At 36.6% G+C, this 15,983-nt stretch overlaps 1 protein-coding gene across 8 annotated transcripts in view; it reads left to right on the top strand.

Annotated features, from left to right (window-relative positions):
* Positions 1-15,983, top strand: part of GLCE (glucuronic acid epimerase) — a 113,983-nt gene that overhangs the window by 29,560 nt on the left and 68,440 nt on the right. For 4 of the 8 annotated variants that reach the window (XM_077123941.1, XM_077123937.1, XM_077123946.1 and 1 more), the window contains one exon: positions 12,154-12,279. The exons of the other annotated variants lie outside the window; for them this stretch is intronic. The gene's annotated coding sequence lies outside the window, so the exon portion shown is untranslated. The remainder of the gene's footprint in view (positions 1-12,153; positions 12,280-15,983) is intronic. 8 annotated transcript variants of the gene reach the window in all.

Genomic DNA, 15,983 nt, shown 5'->3' with positions numbered 1-15,983 from the left:
GTGGACAGTTAATTCCTGCATTTTTGCCTTTTCTTCTTTTCTGATATAGGCATTTAGGGCAATAAATTTCCCTCTTAGCACTGCCTTTGCTGCATCCCATAAGTTTTGATATGTTGTGTTTTCATTTTCATTTGCCTCGGGGTATTTACTAATTTCTCTTGCAATTTCTTCTTTGACCCACTCGTTGTTTAAGAGTGTGTTGTTGAGCCTCCACGTATTTGTGAATTTTCTGGCATTCCGCCTATTACTGATTTCCAACTTCATTCCTTTATGATCCGAGAAAGTGTTGTATATGATTTCAATCTTTTTAAATTTGTTAAGACTTGCTTTGTGACCCAGCATATGGTCTGTCTTTGAGAATGATCCATGAGCACTTGAGAAAAAGGTGTATCCTGCTGTTGTGGGATGTAATGTCCTATAAATGTCTGTTAAGTCTAGCTCCTTTATAGTAATATTCAGATTCTCTATTTCTTTATTGATCCTTTGTCTAGATGTTCTGTCCATTGATGAGAGTGGGGAATTGAAGTCTCCAACTATTATGGTATTTGTGTCTATTTCCCTTTTCAGTGTTTGCAGTGTATTCCTCACGTATTTTGGGGCATTCTGGTTCGGTGCGTAAATATTTATGATTGTTATGTCTTCTTGTTTAATTGTTCCTTTTATTAGTATATAGTGTCCTTCTTTGTCTCTTTTAACTGTTTTACATTTGAAGTCTAACTTGTTGGATATTAGTATAGCCACTCCTGCTCTTTTCTGGTTGTTATTTGCATGAAATATCTTTTCCCAACCTTTCACTTTCAACCTATGTTTATCTTTGGGTCTAAGATGTGTTTCCTGTAGACAGCATATAGAAGGATCCTGTTTTTTAATCCATTCTGTCAATCTATGTCTTTTGATTGGGGAATTCAGTCCATTAACATTTAGTGTTATTACTGTTTGGATAATATTTTCCTCTAACATTTTGCCTTTTGTATTATATATATCATATCTGATTTTCCTTCTTTCTACACTCTTCTCCATACCTCTCTCTTCTGTCTTTTTGTATCTGACTCTAGTGCTCCCTTTAGTATTTCTTGCAGAGCTGGTCTCTTGGTCACAAATTCTCTCAGTGACTTTTTGTCTGAGAATGTTTTAATTTCTCCCTCATTTTTGAAGGACAATTTTGCTGGATATAGGAGTCTTGGTTGGCAGTTTTTCTCTTTTAGTAATTTAAATATATCATCCCACTGTCTTCTAGCCTCCATGGTTTCTGCTGAGAAATCTACACATAGTCTTATTGGGTTTCCCTTGTATGTGACAGATTGTTTTTCTCTTGCTGCTTTCAAGATCCTCTCTTTCTCTTTGACCTCTGACATTCTAACTAGTAAGTGTCTTGGAGAACGCCTATTTGGGTCTAATTTCTTTGGGGTGCGCTGCACTTCTTGGATCTGTAACTTTAGGTCTTTCATAAGAGTTGGGAAATTTTCAGTGATGATTTCTTCCATTAGTTTTTCTCCTCCTTTTCCCTTCTCTTCTCCTTCTGGGACACCCACAACACGTATATTTGTGCGCTTCATATTGTCCTTGAGTTCCCTGATACCCTGTTCAAATTTTTCCATTTTTTTCCCGATAGTTTCTGTTTCTTTTTGGAATTCAGATGTTCCATCCTCCAAATCACTAATTCTATCTTCTGTCTCTTTGAATCTATCATTGTAGGTATCCATTGTTTTTTCTATCTTTTCTACTTTGTCCTTCACTTCCATAAGTTCTGTGATTTGTTTTTTCAGTTTTTCTATTTCTTCTTTATGTTCAGCCCATGTCTTCTTCATGTCCTCCCTCAATTTATCGATTTCGTTTTTGAAGAGGTTTTCCATTGCTGTTCGTATATTCAGCATTAGTTGTCTCAGCTCCTGTATCTCATTTGAACTATTGGTTTGTTCCTTTGACTGGGCCATGTTTTCAATTATTTGAGCGTGATCCGTTATCTTCTGTTGGCGTCTGCGCATTTGGACAGATTTCCCTGGATATTGGATCCAAAAGTTTGTAAGATTTTTCTGTGAAATCTCTGGGTTCTGTTTTTCTTATCCTGCCCAGTAGGTGGCGCTCGTGGCCCATGTTTGTCTGCGGGTCCCACCAGTAAAAGGTGCTGTGGGACCTTTAACTTTGGAAAACTCTCGCTGTCAGGGAGGTTCGCTAGCCGAAGCGGCTTGGAAGAGTGCGAGCCGGCCCGGGGTCCGAACACGGGGAGGGTTGCTGGCCGCCGCAGCCCGGGAAAGCGCCCGTCCGAATTTCCTAGTCGGCCCGGGGCGACAAGCGTGGCGGGAGGGCGCCAACGGCAGTGGCCCACCCAGGAGAGTGCACGTTCCCGGGGAGTCACGGGTTTGGAAGGGGCCTCCCCCACCTGTCACCGTTCTCCACGGCCTGGGGATTTCCGATCCAGTTCTCTCAGTTGGTCCGGGGGGCCGTGCGTGTTATGGGCGCCAGCTGCCGTGGTTTCAGGTGACCACCTCTCCAATTCTCCCAGCCGGCCCGGGAAGGGGGAAGGGAGTGACTCCGGCCGCTTGCCGCCCCGCCCGGTGAAACCCGCGCGCCTCGGTGATCTCACCCGAGCGGCTACTCTCAGCCAGCCAGCCATTCCAGGATGGGGTACGCTGTCTTTTTTTTCTCTGTTGTGGCTTTGGGAGCTGTTCTGTATCGTTTCTACTACCCTAGTAGCTGTCCTGGAGAAGAAACTAAGATCCGCGCGTCTTACTAAGCCGCCATCTTCTCCCCGGGCCTGTTTCTTGTTGACAAATTCTCTCAACTTTTGTCTGTCTATGAAAATTTGTTCATTTGTGCATAAAATTCAGTTGTCCTGTCCTCTAGTTCACTTATTCTTTCTTCTGTCTCTTCAGATCTGCTGTTGTGAGTCTAGTAAATTTTTAATTTGGTCTGCAGTATCTTTCATTTCTGTTATATCTGCTATTTTTCTACTTTTTCAAATTTTTCTTTATGCTCTGCTAGTGTCTTCTTGATGTCCTTTGTCATCAGCCAATCCATTAAATTGGTTTTGGAGAGTTATGTGAACATCTTTGGTTAGTTTTCCAAAATCTGTGTCTCTGGTATTTTAACTTGGTCATTTGATTGAGCCATATCTGCCTGCATCTTCATTTCCTTTGTGATTTTCTGTTGAGGCATTTGATTGTATTGATAGGGTTATTTTGAAAGTTGATTTCCCTCAGTCATCTAAAGTTCTGTATTTGCTTGAGTTTGCGTTGAAAGTCTCCTTTCGCACTAGGTTTGTCAGTAATTCCCTGCCAGATCAAGGCCTGGACCTCATACCAGGGATTCAACTCTGTTGATGATTTGTTTGAAGCTAGGCAGATTGGCAGTTTGCCAGATTTCACTTCCATGTCTTCCCAGTAGATGACACTCATGGAGCCTCCTCTTCTCCTTAGGTCTGTCTCTTCCCAAGTGTGGCAGAATTCATATTGTAGGTTTTAGGTATATAACCTGCCTATGAATATAATCTGTTAAATCAGTCAGTAACTTTCTATAGTTCTTGAGGTTTAATATTGTCAACATCAAAACAGAGTAGTTTATTTCCTAGTGGTTGTTTATGTTTGACTTAATCCTTTTGTTGTCTGACTTTCTCAAAAAATCATTTTGACAAATATTTTGATGCTCTGCTCTGAGAGTAAAGTACTGTGCTGAATGCTAAGGATATTAAGATGGACAAAACAGAATCCCTGTCTTTAAAGGACATACAGTCATACAGGGATGGTAACAGCGATACACAAATAATCCTGCACACAGAGCAGGACATAGCAAGTGCCAGAATGCCAGAACAGTTTTTTTGCTTTAAGAATTTGGAGTGATCAAAGAAAAGAAAATAATTATCAAGAAAGTCTTTATGGAAAGATTGTTATTAGAAGAACTGGCTTTAGTTCTCTTGATCCTGCAAGACCAGCCGCTAACTAGGTGTATAAAATTAAAAAGTTGAGAGGGATATTTTCCAGTGGTACCTTTTAATATAAACTTGATAAAGTCGTTAACTGGGCATTGCCCTTGAAGGAGGGTACGATTTTATTTACTCAGTAAATATTTGTATTAGTACTTTGTGCCAGGCACTGACTGCTCTATGCCCTGAAAATACATCAGTAAACAAAACAGACAAAAATCTCTACCCTTACATAACTTACATTTTAGGTGGGAGTGACAGATAATAAACAATATAAATAAATTAATATACAGTATATTAGATGATAAATTGTAAAGTGAAAGATAAAGCAGAGAAGGGGTGTTGGGAGTATGGGAAGAGTTACACTTTTAGAAGGGATGGCCAGGAAACCCTACTGAGAAGGTGACATTTAAATTAACAACCTGAAGGCAGTCAGGGAATGTGCCATGCAGAAAAATAAGAAGCATTCTAGGCCTAGGGAATAATGGCAAATGCCAAGTATTTACCTTTCAAGAAAGGTATTGGATTAGAGTTAAAGAAAGAAAGAGTAGTAGAGATGAATCCATAAAGTAATAGATGGTGGTGGTGGTGGTTGTTAGATCTAGCATGTTCTTATAGGCTGTTTTAAAGACTTCAGCTTTAATATGAGTGATATGTGTTAAAGAAAGACATTGGATGGGTTTGAGCAGAATAGTGACATACCTTTTAAAGAATCACTCTGGTAGCTGTGTTGAGCACTGACTGCAGGAGGACAACAGCAGAAGCAGGTGCAGTAATCCAGGTGAGGTGATGACTTGAATGTAGTAACAGTGGAAGTGGTATGTAATTGGTATTTATTTATTTATTTTGGGGGTGCATGGTCTGGAAATCAAACCCTGGGTCTGTGGCATGGAAGGTGAGCATTCTACCACTGAACCACCCATACATCCTATAAATGGTAATTTGAAGGTGGAGTCAACAGGATTTGTTAAGGGTGGAGGGTAAAGGAGGTATATAGAGACAGGAAGGTAACAAAGGAGATCAAGTGACACAAAGGTTTTGGCCCCAAGCAACTAAAAGAGTAGATTACCCATTTTCTGTCATGGGAAAAACTATGAGTGGAAAACGTCTGGAGGGTGAGATTTTGGTTTTGGGTAAGATAAATTTGAGAAATGTGTTAGATATCCAAATTAAAAAAACTGTTGAATGTTTGGGTCTAGAGTTCAGGGTAGACGTGTGGGCTAGAGATTTAGATTTGGGATCATCAGTTAATAGATGGGATTTAAATAAATTAGACCAGATAAATTCATCAAGTGAGTAAGTGTAGAGAGAAGAGGTTCAAGGACAGAGATGTGGGGAACTACAATCTCTGAAGTCTGAGAAATGAAGAACCAGCAAAGGAAGCTTAGAAGGAGCAATCAGTGAAATAAAAAAACCAAAGCAATCAGTGAAATAAAAAAACCAAAGCACAGCATTTTGTAAGTCAAGTGAAGCAAGTGTTTCAAGGAGGACGGTGTGATGAATTGCTTATGGTCAGATGTTGCTGATAGTTCAAATAAGATGAGGACTGATAATTGGTTAATATATTTGGTAATGTAGAAATCATTAGTGATTCTGACAAGCATGTTTGGTAAAGTTCCCAAGTAGAGGGAATACCATTTGCAGAGACACAGAAGATATTACTTTTGAGGAAATAGCAAAAATTATAGTACAGTTTGGAATTTTAAGTTTTATTGTTTGATGTCTTTGTAGCCTTATCTGTTTTAGTATCACTTAGAATTGATAAGCATTCTCTGTATTTCAGCATCTAGAAATTTTTCATAGAAGTGAATGTCAGCCCCAAAACTGAAATCAGTAGAGCATGGCTTAATATTTCCTAAGATTGATTCTGAACCAGTAATAATGATTTTTGTTACAGATTCCCAACCACCTTCTCAACTTAATTGTAGTTCTGGGCATGCAGTACATATAATGACTCCTCAATTCCCTCAGAAACTCCACCGCCAGCACCTCAGTTTTTCAGGAAAATCCAAAGCAGAGAAAAATATTAATTATAAAAAAAATAAGCATAGAGTTGTTCAATTTCTTTCCCAAAGCTTGTTCTCCAATTTTTTTTTTATCTGTTTAGAATACTAGATCAAAATTGCCTACTAATAGAATAACAGGGGTCTTAGCATTTTAAAAACAGAATTCTTAGGCATCTTTTATAGCCCATTAACTGGACGTATTATCTCATTAATGGGTATATCAGTTAGGCTTTGTTCAGCTTTTAAGTATCAAAAAAACCAATTCAAACATCCTTCAACAATAAAGAGATTTATTAGCTTAACACAACTAGAAGCCGAGGAGATATATAGGCTGCAGAATTAGTTGGGTAATTCCTTCCTGAAGACACCAAAGATTCAGATTCCTTCCATTGTTCCACTCTGCTATCCATTATGGCTACATCAAGGCAGGATTCTCTTCATAGTTGTAGGATGCTTGCCAGTGACACTGTAACTACCCATGTGTTCTACGAGAAAGAAAAAGTCCAGCTTCCTCCTAACAGAAAAGACACACTTAACCAAAAGTCACCAGCCAACCTCATATATTTCATGGGCACAGTTCTTCTCATTTGTGAATGTATTCCTGGCATTGAGGGTGGGCCCACCCTGCCACCCTTTGAGGTTCTCTAAGTTGCTGCCACTCAGTATTATGGAATGGATACTGAAGAACTCAATCACAGAGTCTACTACAGTATTGGCCTTGGTTGTGTTCCAGTACTTTAAGGGATTTTTTTTTTGTCCATTCTTTTCCTGTTATATTTTTATAATGAATTAAAATATGCCTAGTCATATCATACTGTTTTAATTGCCCATGTTCAGAGCTTTTTATCATGCAAGAATGCAGCAACTATTAAACATTCCTTTCTTGAAAAAGAAAAAATGTTGGAGTAATGAAAAGATTGGAGATGATTGGCAAATATGAATCTGTACCTCCTTGCAACCAATAATTTTTAATCTCTTTTACATCCAGATCATTAATTTAGCTACCATTTACATAGAGATTTTGTGTTTTGACTTGTATCTCCTTTCTCTCTGTTAAAAGTTACCTGAAGCATTATGGTAAATTAGAAAGTGAGCGGGGTTATTGTTAAGGATCTAATCCTAGGTCCACCGTTTCCAGTTATGTGTATTTACAAGAAAAACACTTAATTTCTCAGACCTTCAACTCTCTTTTCTATAAGCGGGAAACAATACTAGTTACCTTCTCACCAAATTGTTTTTGTGGGAGTTAAAGTAATGTGAAGGAAATCTGAAAAATGTAGTGTGCCACACAATTTTAAATTGCCTTATTTTTGTACTAATTCAAGGGTAGGCAGTTGAAGGGAGGAAATCTAAACAATGTGGGAGATATTGGTCTTGAAAAATAAATAATTGATCCTAGATTCTGAGTACCTAAAGTGTATCAATAGGCAATATGGATATGTGCAGCTTTTTTGAAATTAGATGTTTAGTGAATAAAATGCGAAAGTTTTATCGTAGAACCACTATTTGAATGCTTGATTCTCTTTAGTATATCCTGAGTAGCTACTTTTCAAGTATTCCCCAGAATTTTTTTACTTAGCTTCAAATTTTTGTCCTATTTTCTTAGGTAAAGCTGTTTTTGAAGATTATCAACCATGGAATAGATGGTAGAATACATGTGACTTACAGATTGTGATAGATACATTTATTTATTTATTCCAGTTATGGATTCTTTTCTTATATGCATTCTGTTCTTTTCCCTTTTTGTAATATTATTCTTTTGAAAAACCCTGAAAATTCATACTGAAATGTGGGTGGAATTTGGTTGTTACTAGCAGGGAGATTTCACATTTTATTACTGAGAACTCTGAAAGCAAAACAATATATTTGGAGTTGAGAAAAATAAAGATGACTCTTAAGGAATTTGACTTTTTAAAAACTATTTCATATATTTACTCATGTCTCAGGTTAATGTTCATGTTAAATTTAATAAACTCTAGAGTATTAAATTTAGTTTCTCTCTGTTTCTTATTATTCGTGAAATAATGCTGCTTGGATTGATGCCATTATGATCATTTACCTTTTGTTTTGAACCTGTTGCTGTTATCTGTCATGTTGGATTTGGGGTATTATTTTTAAATGATAAACCCAATCCTTCAGTGTGTCTTTTTCTTCATTTTGAGGGGATGCTGTGTATGGTGTTGAAGGAAGAAGGGAACTAGTATATGTGGACCATGTTACTATGTTCACGCATACCAAGTACTTAGCACTTATCTCATTTGATTCTCCCTACACTGATGGAGAGGTGTTTGTGCTCCTGTTTTCTGGAAGAAAACAAGATTTCTCAGCTAATGTAGGAAGTTTAAGAGAGTGTTTTTCTGGGGTACAAACTCCAAACCACCACATGGTTTCATTGATTTTTTTTTTCCTTTTAATTCCTGCTCTTGTTATTTCCTTTCTTTTTTCTTCTCTTCATTCCTCTTGCAGAAAAGGAGAAAACGCTTTACTTACTACTTGGGTTTACTTTGTTCTTCTCTTTTTAATTTCTTTAGGTAGAACCTTAGGTCAGTGTTGTTTCATTTTCACATATTTGAGGATTTTTTTTTAGAAGTCTGTCTGATTGTGGTTTCTAATTTAATTCCCTTGTGGTCAGAGAACATATTTTTTGTGTAATTTGAACCCCTTAAAACTTATTGGAAATTATTTTATGGCTAAGAATATAGTCTGTTTGGGGTAATTGTTCTTTGTGTACTTGGAAAAGAATCTATATTCTGATGTTGGGAGGAGTGTTCTGTTAAGTTGGTTGCCAAGTATGCTATATTCTTACTAATTTTTGCCTCCTAGTTCTATCAGTTATTGAGAGAAGAATTTTGAAATCTCTAACAGTAATTGTCCATTTGACTTTTTTCCTTAAAATTCTTTTAGTTTTTGCTTTATATAATTTGAAGCTCAGTTATTAGTTTAGGATGATTTTTTCCTTTATCACTTTGAAGTGATTTTGTTTATCTTTGGTAATATTCTTTGCTTTGAAATATACTTTACCTGATACTGATATAACTACTACAACTTTCTTTTGATTAGTTTGAATGTGGTAGATCTTTACAGTCTAATTAACCTATTTGTGTTTTCATATTTAAAGTGGGTTTCTTGAAGACTGCATATAGTTGGATCTTACTTTTTTATCCATTTTAACAATTTGTGCTTTATAATACTAAGTTCAGACTTATATTTCATGGGATTACAAGTATATAGTTTTCACAGTGTGACTGTGTGATTGTGAAAACCTTGTGCCTCACACTCCTTTTATCTACCTTATCGACAGATGAGTAAAACATATGGATTAAAAATAAACAAATAATAGGGGGAACAAATGCTAAAATAAATTTAGTAGATTGAAAAAAAAATTCTTCCAAAATGTAGGCAAAATGGGTTATGTTTGCCCTCTTGCTGTTTCTTTTCACTTTGTCCCATCTGTTCTTTGTTCTTTTCCTGCCCTTTTTATTTTTTTGAATGAGTGTATTTTAGTACTCCATTTTATCCTCTCTGTTACCTTATTAACTGTACTTCTTTTTCTTTTCCTTCTTTCCATTTTAATGACTATTCTAGGGTTACAATATACATCTTTAACTTGTCACTGTCTTCCTTTAAATAATAATATACCACTTCATTTGTAACACAAGAACCTAACCACAGTGTGCTTTCATTTCCTTTGTCTCATCCTTTGTCCAAATGTTGTCATACATTTTATTCTATATATTTTACAAACTCCACAATAGATTCTTACAGTGTTCACTTTAAATAATTAGTTTTCTTTGAAGGATTTTTAAAGATAAGAGAGAAAATAAATATCTTTTATATTCATCTGCGTATTTACTCATTTCAGTCCTCTTCATCCCTTTGTATAGATCCACACTTTTATTTTGTTTGATAAAACTTTTGTAACATTTATTTTTAGTGATACCTGCTGGAAATTAGTTTTTTCTGCTTTTATTTGTCTAAAAAAACATTTTGCCTACATTTTGGAAGAATTTTTTTTTCAGTCTACTAAATTTATTTTAGCATTTGTTCCCCCTATTATTTGTTTATTTTTAATGCATATGTTTTTCTCATCTGTCGATAAGGTAGATAAAAGGAGCATGAGGCACAAGGTTTTCACAATCACACACATTGTGAAAACTGTATCATTATACAATTATCTTCAAGAAACATGGCTACTGGAACACCTGTCTACATTTTCAGGCAGTTCCCTCCAGCCTCTCCATTGAACCTTAACTGAAAAGGTGGTATCTATCTATGTAATGTATAAGAATAACCTCCAGGATAATCTCTTGACTCTGTTTGGAATCTCTCAGCCATTGACATTTTATTTTGTCTATTTTGCACTTCCCCCTTTTGGTCAAGAAGGTTTTCTCAATCCCTTGATGCTGAGTCCTAGCTCATTCTAGGATTTCTGTCCCACATTGCCAGCAAAGTCCACACCTCTGGGAGTCATGTCCCATGTAGAGAGGGGTGAGAGTGGTGAGTTGGCTTGTTGTGTTGGCTGAGAGAGAGAGGCCACATCTGAACAACAAAAGAGGTTCTCTGGGGGTGACTCTTAGGCCTCATTTTAAGTAGGCTTCACCTATCCTTTGTGGGGATAAGTTTCATATGAACAAACCCCCAGATTGAGGGCTCCGCCTATTGCTTTGGTTGTCCCCACTGTTTGTGAGAATATCAAGAATTCTCCACTTGGGGGAGTTGAGTTTTCCCCCTTTCTCGCCATTCCCCCAAGAGGGCTTTGCAAATACTTTCTTATTCATTGTTCAAATCCCTCTGGGATTTATCAGGGCATCACTCTGCACAAACCTACAAAATCTAATGCCCTACTCAAGGTTCCATGTACTTATGGTGTTCAGTTAAAACTGTCCACATAAGTTATATTAGAAAATGCACTTTTCAAGATATAAATTTTGTACCAAATAAACATTTTTTGCTTTAGTCTCATACATAAAGTTTTTAAATAGGAATTACCATCTATTTTCAATACCCTGCAGTATTGACATTCCTTTGTTCTTCCTCATGCAAAAACTTTTTTAAATTTGTACATTTAGTCATTATCATTATACACTCTAGGCATTCCTAGATGATGCCATCTCAGTCTTTATTGTATATCTTTCCTTATGATTTCATTTGTGCCCCTAGGCTTCCTCCCTCTATCATTCTCACATTCAGCTTCATTCAGTGTTCTAACATTATTGTTCTACAATCAGGTAGTAGTGTGCTATCCATTTCTGAATTTTTACAGTCAGTCCCTTTGTACAGTCTATGTCCTTTCAGTGCCAGTTACCCAATATCTACCCTATTTCTATCTCCTGATGACCTCTGTTTTAACTTAAATTCTCCAGGTTCATTCATTAATGTTAATTCATATCTGTGAGACCATACAGTATTTGTCCTTTTGTTTCTGGCTGATCTCACTCAGCATAATGTTCTTAAGGTCCATCCATGTTGTTACATACTTCTTAACTTTATTCTGTCTTGCAGCTGCCTAATATTCTATTGTATACCACAGCTTGTTTAGCCACTCGTCTCTTGATGGACACTTCAGCTGTTTCCATCTTCTGGCAATTGTAAATAATGCTGCTGTAAACATTGGTGTGCAAATGTCCGTTTGTATCCTTGCCCTCATGTCCTCTGAGTTATAGCTGCTTAATGTTCCATTGTATGTATATACCACAGCTTGTTTAGCCACTCGTCTGTTGATGGACATTTTGGCTGTTTCCATCTCTTGGCAATTGTAAATAATGCTGCTATAAACATTGGTGTGCAAATATCTGTTTGTGTCCTTGCCCTCATGTCCTCTGAGTAGATACCTAGCAATGGTACTGCGGGATCATATGGCCATTCTATACATAGCTTTCTGAGGAACAGCCAAACTGCCTTCCACAGCAGTTGTACCATTTGACATTCCCACCAACAGTGGATAACTGTGCCTCTTTCTCCACATCCTCTCCAGCACTTGTCGTTTTCTGTTTTATTGATAATGGCCATTCTGGTGGGTGTGAGATGATATCTCATTGTGGTTTTGATTTGCATTTCCCTAATAGCCAGGGAAGTTGAGCATCTTTTCATGTGCCTTTTGGCCATTTGTATTTCCTTGGAAGAATATTTTTGCTGAGTATTGAATTCTACTTCAAAAAATTCCTGATTTGTTAGGAATTCTTACAAGATTCAGTATATCATTGTACTCATGGCTACGGTTTATTACAGCAAAAGGATACAAGCAAAATCAACAAAGGAAAAAGGCACATGGGTGAAATTTGGAGGAAACCTGCACAAGCTTCCAAGAAACCTCTACCAGTGGAATCACACAGGACACACTTATTTCTTCCAACTGTGAGTTGTGACAACATATGTGAAATGTTGCCTACCAAGGAAGCTCAGTAGAGACTGTGTCCAAGGTTTTTATTGAGCACTGGTCATGTAGGCACTCACTGCCTTTACTACCAAAATTTCAGTTTTCCAAAAGGAAAGCAGATGTTGAGCATAAACCATATTATTTGTATAGTTAGGTACAGTAAACCACCCTTATTAGTAGGGAATGGTAGGTACCCACCTGAAATCCAAATTCCTAAGACCAGCCAGGACCAGCCTTCAAGCTGGCCTTTCTGAGGAAAGCAGTCTCAGGCCTGCTATCGTAACTTTTTTCTGCATACTAGGCTTCCTTGTTTTTTCTTTTCTGTAGTTGAAAGATTTAATTTTGTTTTCTTCTATCATGTATATATTTTGAGAAGAAATCTGTATCTTACTCCTTTGTATATGTTATACCCTTTTTTTTTTCTGGCTGCTTTTAAGATTTTTCTTTATCACTATTTCCAACAATTTATGATTTAACTTAGTGTGTGCATACGTGTTTATTCTGCATGGGTTCCTTGAATTTCTTGGAACTGTGAGTTTGTAGTTGTCAACAAATTTGAAGATCACTCAAGTATTATTTTTCCTAGTGTTGGCCCACCCCTTTTATTTTCATGTTCTGGTTATACAGATGTTAGACAGCTTGATACTTTCCCGTAAATCACTAAGACTCTATTTATTTTGGGGTAGTATCTTTTTTCCCCCTCTTTCTTTTGCAATGACTAATCCATTGATCCCACTGAATGATATTTTAATTTGAGATATTTTATTTTCATTTCTAGAAGTTCCATTTACTTCTTTTCATACGTTTTACTTTTTCTACTATTCTTTTCTTACTATATTCAGAAATAGTCATACTCTTCTGAAGTAGCCAGAATGTGATCAAGATGCCATATTTAAAGTTCTGCTTAGGTACTTGCTATAGCTACATGATCTCCTACTATGTCTATGATGAATGTGTATGGAAAACGTCTGTGTGTATGTGCATATGTGTGTGTGTATCTCACCACAGTGGATTAGGGCTCAGATTAGTGTGATACATGTGAGGCACCTAGGGCCCAAAAAATTTACTGAGGCACTAACTCTCAGATGCCAGCCCTCACTTGTACTACACTGAGAGTGAGTGCCTCTTTAAGTTGTGTGCCCTAGATACCTTGCTTACCTCACTCTAGTCTAGGCTCTGCAGTGGATATTTCAGGCAAACATCACCTAGGGTGTTGGTCCCAAACCACTGTTAACTAGATCACTCATTTCTTTTGGAATAGATTTGTCTTTTTCACCTTCACAGTTAAATTATTTTAACTTCTGTCCAACCATTTATTTTCTTGTAGGAACTGTAGTGATGTCTAATGTAACATGCCAGCTCCATAATATTGCCTGATAAGTGGAAGAAAGCAAAAAAAGATTATCTGAGATAACTAATACCATTCCATAGAGCCAAAATCATGTGTACTGAAACCTTCCCTATTTTTTTAGGTTAGTTTGCTCTGGCCCTGAAAATGAATGGCTCTTCCTACCTAGATCAGATTCTGTTCATTCCATGTGAGCTATTATTACTTATTGGACTTGCAGCCATTTTGCAGTTTGAGAGTCCCAAGTTAGCCTGACTTGGCTTCTACAAATCTAGAAAGGAATCTAGATTTGTACTAGGAGATTTAATGTAGGTCAGGGACTTACAGTTGAGCTCTGATGGTGGAAAGGAGAAAACTTTTGATCATACATGAAATGTACTCTTTTTTACTTCTTTTGGCTCTTGACCCACTTTTGGATTGCTTTGGGGTGTTCCTGTAGCTGCAATGATAAAGCAATCCCTGTCTCTCTGTTTACTTCTTGGAATGTTAAAGAAGACCAGAAAGTGCAGATGAAATGAGTCATGGAACCATGTGTTTATCTGAACCTGAACTAACCGTTAACAGGGAAGGGCAAAAGGAATTCATTATTACTTTTAGTCCAGATTCCCAAGGTTGTCCAGATAGAGATCTAGATCTGAGTTCAAACAGTAATAAAAATAGATTTTTTGTGGAATAGTCTTTGTTAATTATCTTCTTCTGACACATATGGTAGTATTAGATAATATGGATGGTTAAGACTTTGATCCTGTGTGCAGAGAGGTGACTAGTAATCTCATGTTACTACTGCTTTGAATACTCAGTTTTCTTGACTTGATTTTTATTGACTTCTTGGGCTTTCCTCACCCCCTTGATTTTTGGAGGAAGTAGATAAGAAATTTATTAAAAACACATTCAGAGGAAAGGAGCATATAGGTACTCACAAGTAAAGAAAGATGGAGGGTAAGAGGCAATAGGTAATGTAGGGCCATTTGCTTTTACAGATTAGCTTTCTCCCCCTTCCTTGTTCAGGGCTCTTTCTCCTGCCCTGCCCTCTCCCCAGGGCCCTGCCTGGTGGTAGACAGTGCATTTGGGTGGGTCCATTGTTTTACCTTTCTCTGAAGATGACTCATTCAGGTGGGATTGTTATGTTTCCACTCTTCTCAGTAAATGACTCATTCTGGTGTCCCCCGCTTCTTTTAAAAATAGGAATATTATTAGCACATTTGTACCATCTACAAAGCACTTTTATAAAGAATTGGAATATAAAATCTCTAATCCTGAAAGAAGGAACATATAATCTTATCTTTATAGACATAATGCCTTTCTTTAATCACTGGGTAAGATACTATGGTATAACAGAAAGCGATAGACTTGGATTCAGAAGAATTCAGTTAGGTTTAACCACTTAAAGGTTTGTGATCTTGATCAAGTCAGTTAATTTCTTGAGACTCAATTTTTTCCCCTAATTTTCTAGGGGAAAATTAAAAAAAATTTTTCAGTCATTCATTAAATGTTTATGCAATTTCTCCTATTGCGGTACTATTCTACAACAGTATATAGCAGTAAAGAAAACAGAGAAACATTCCTGCCTTTTTGTGTGCTTTAGTGGGAATGTGCTAATATCTGTGTGCCTGTTGTACATTCAGTGTGATGACCATAAGAGATGAAGATGTAAGATCACTTTGGGAAATGTGTAAAGCATTAGACAAATAAAAATTATACGTATAAAAATTGTTTATCTTAGTTGAATGAAGTCCCGTTCTTATCTTTGGGAAACTGTGTAAATCTAATTTCTCAGCTAAGTATTTTATCTCTTCTATCATTGATGGCTTAGAAAAAAGAAAAAGAAGAATAATGTAGGATGCAAACTTGATAGAAAACACATGATCTTACCCTAGGCAGAGATTATAAATTACTTATGAACAAACTTATAAAATCTCCTTAGGGTTTCTATTTATTATTATATTTTTTGTACTGATGAAATCTGATTGAAATTTTTACTTATCATCTTCTCTTAGATTTTGCAAATTCTTAGCAGTTAGATTCTGTGAAATGTTGCATGGGAAATTTCCACTTTGGATTATCTATGGCAAACTCTTTTTTTAAATCAGTGATTGCTCCTTTTTGCCTAAGGTGCTTCTTCATTACTCTTCTTCTCCTAATTAGTATATATTCAGGAGAATGCAAACTAATTTAGTATAAGCCCAGTGTGAGTATAATCAGAGTGTTGAATCTGTCAGTATTAAATCACAGTGATTGAAATATGAATAATATTTTGTTACCTTTGAAATTATTCAAATTACTCCCCTATGTTAGAAACCCTTGATTGGTTCAGTCATTCATTAAATGTTTATG

The sequence above is a fragment of the Tamandua tetradactyla genome, chromosome 12 (assembly GCF_023851605.1).
Source record: "Tamandua tetradactyla isolate mTamTet1 chromosome 12, mTamTet1.pri, whole genome shotgun sequence".
NCBI classification, from domain to species: Eukaryota; Metazoa; Chordata; class Mammalia; order Pilosa; family Myrmecophagidae; genus Tamandua; species Tamandua tetradactyla.
Note: the sequence above shows the minus strand (reverse complement) of the source record. Positions and strands in the feature narration are given on the sequence as shown.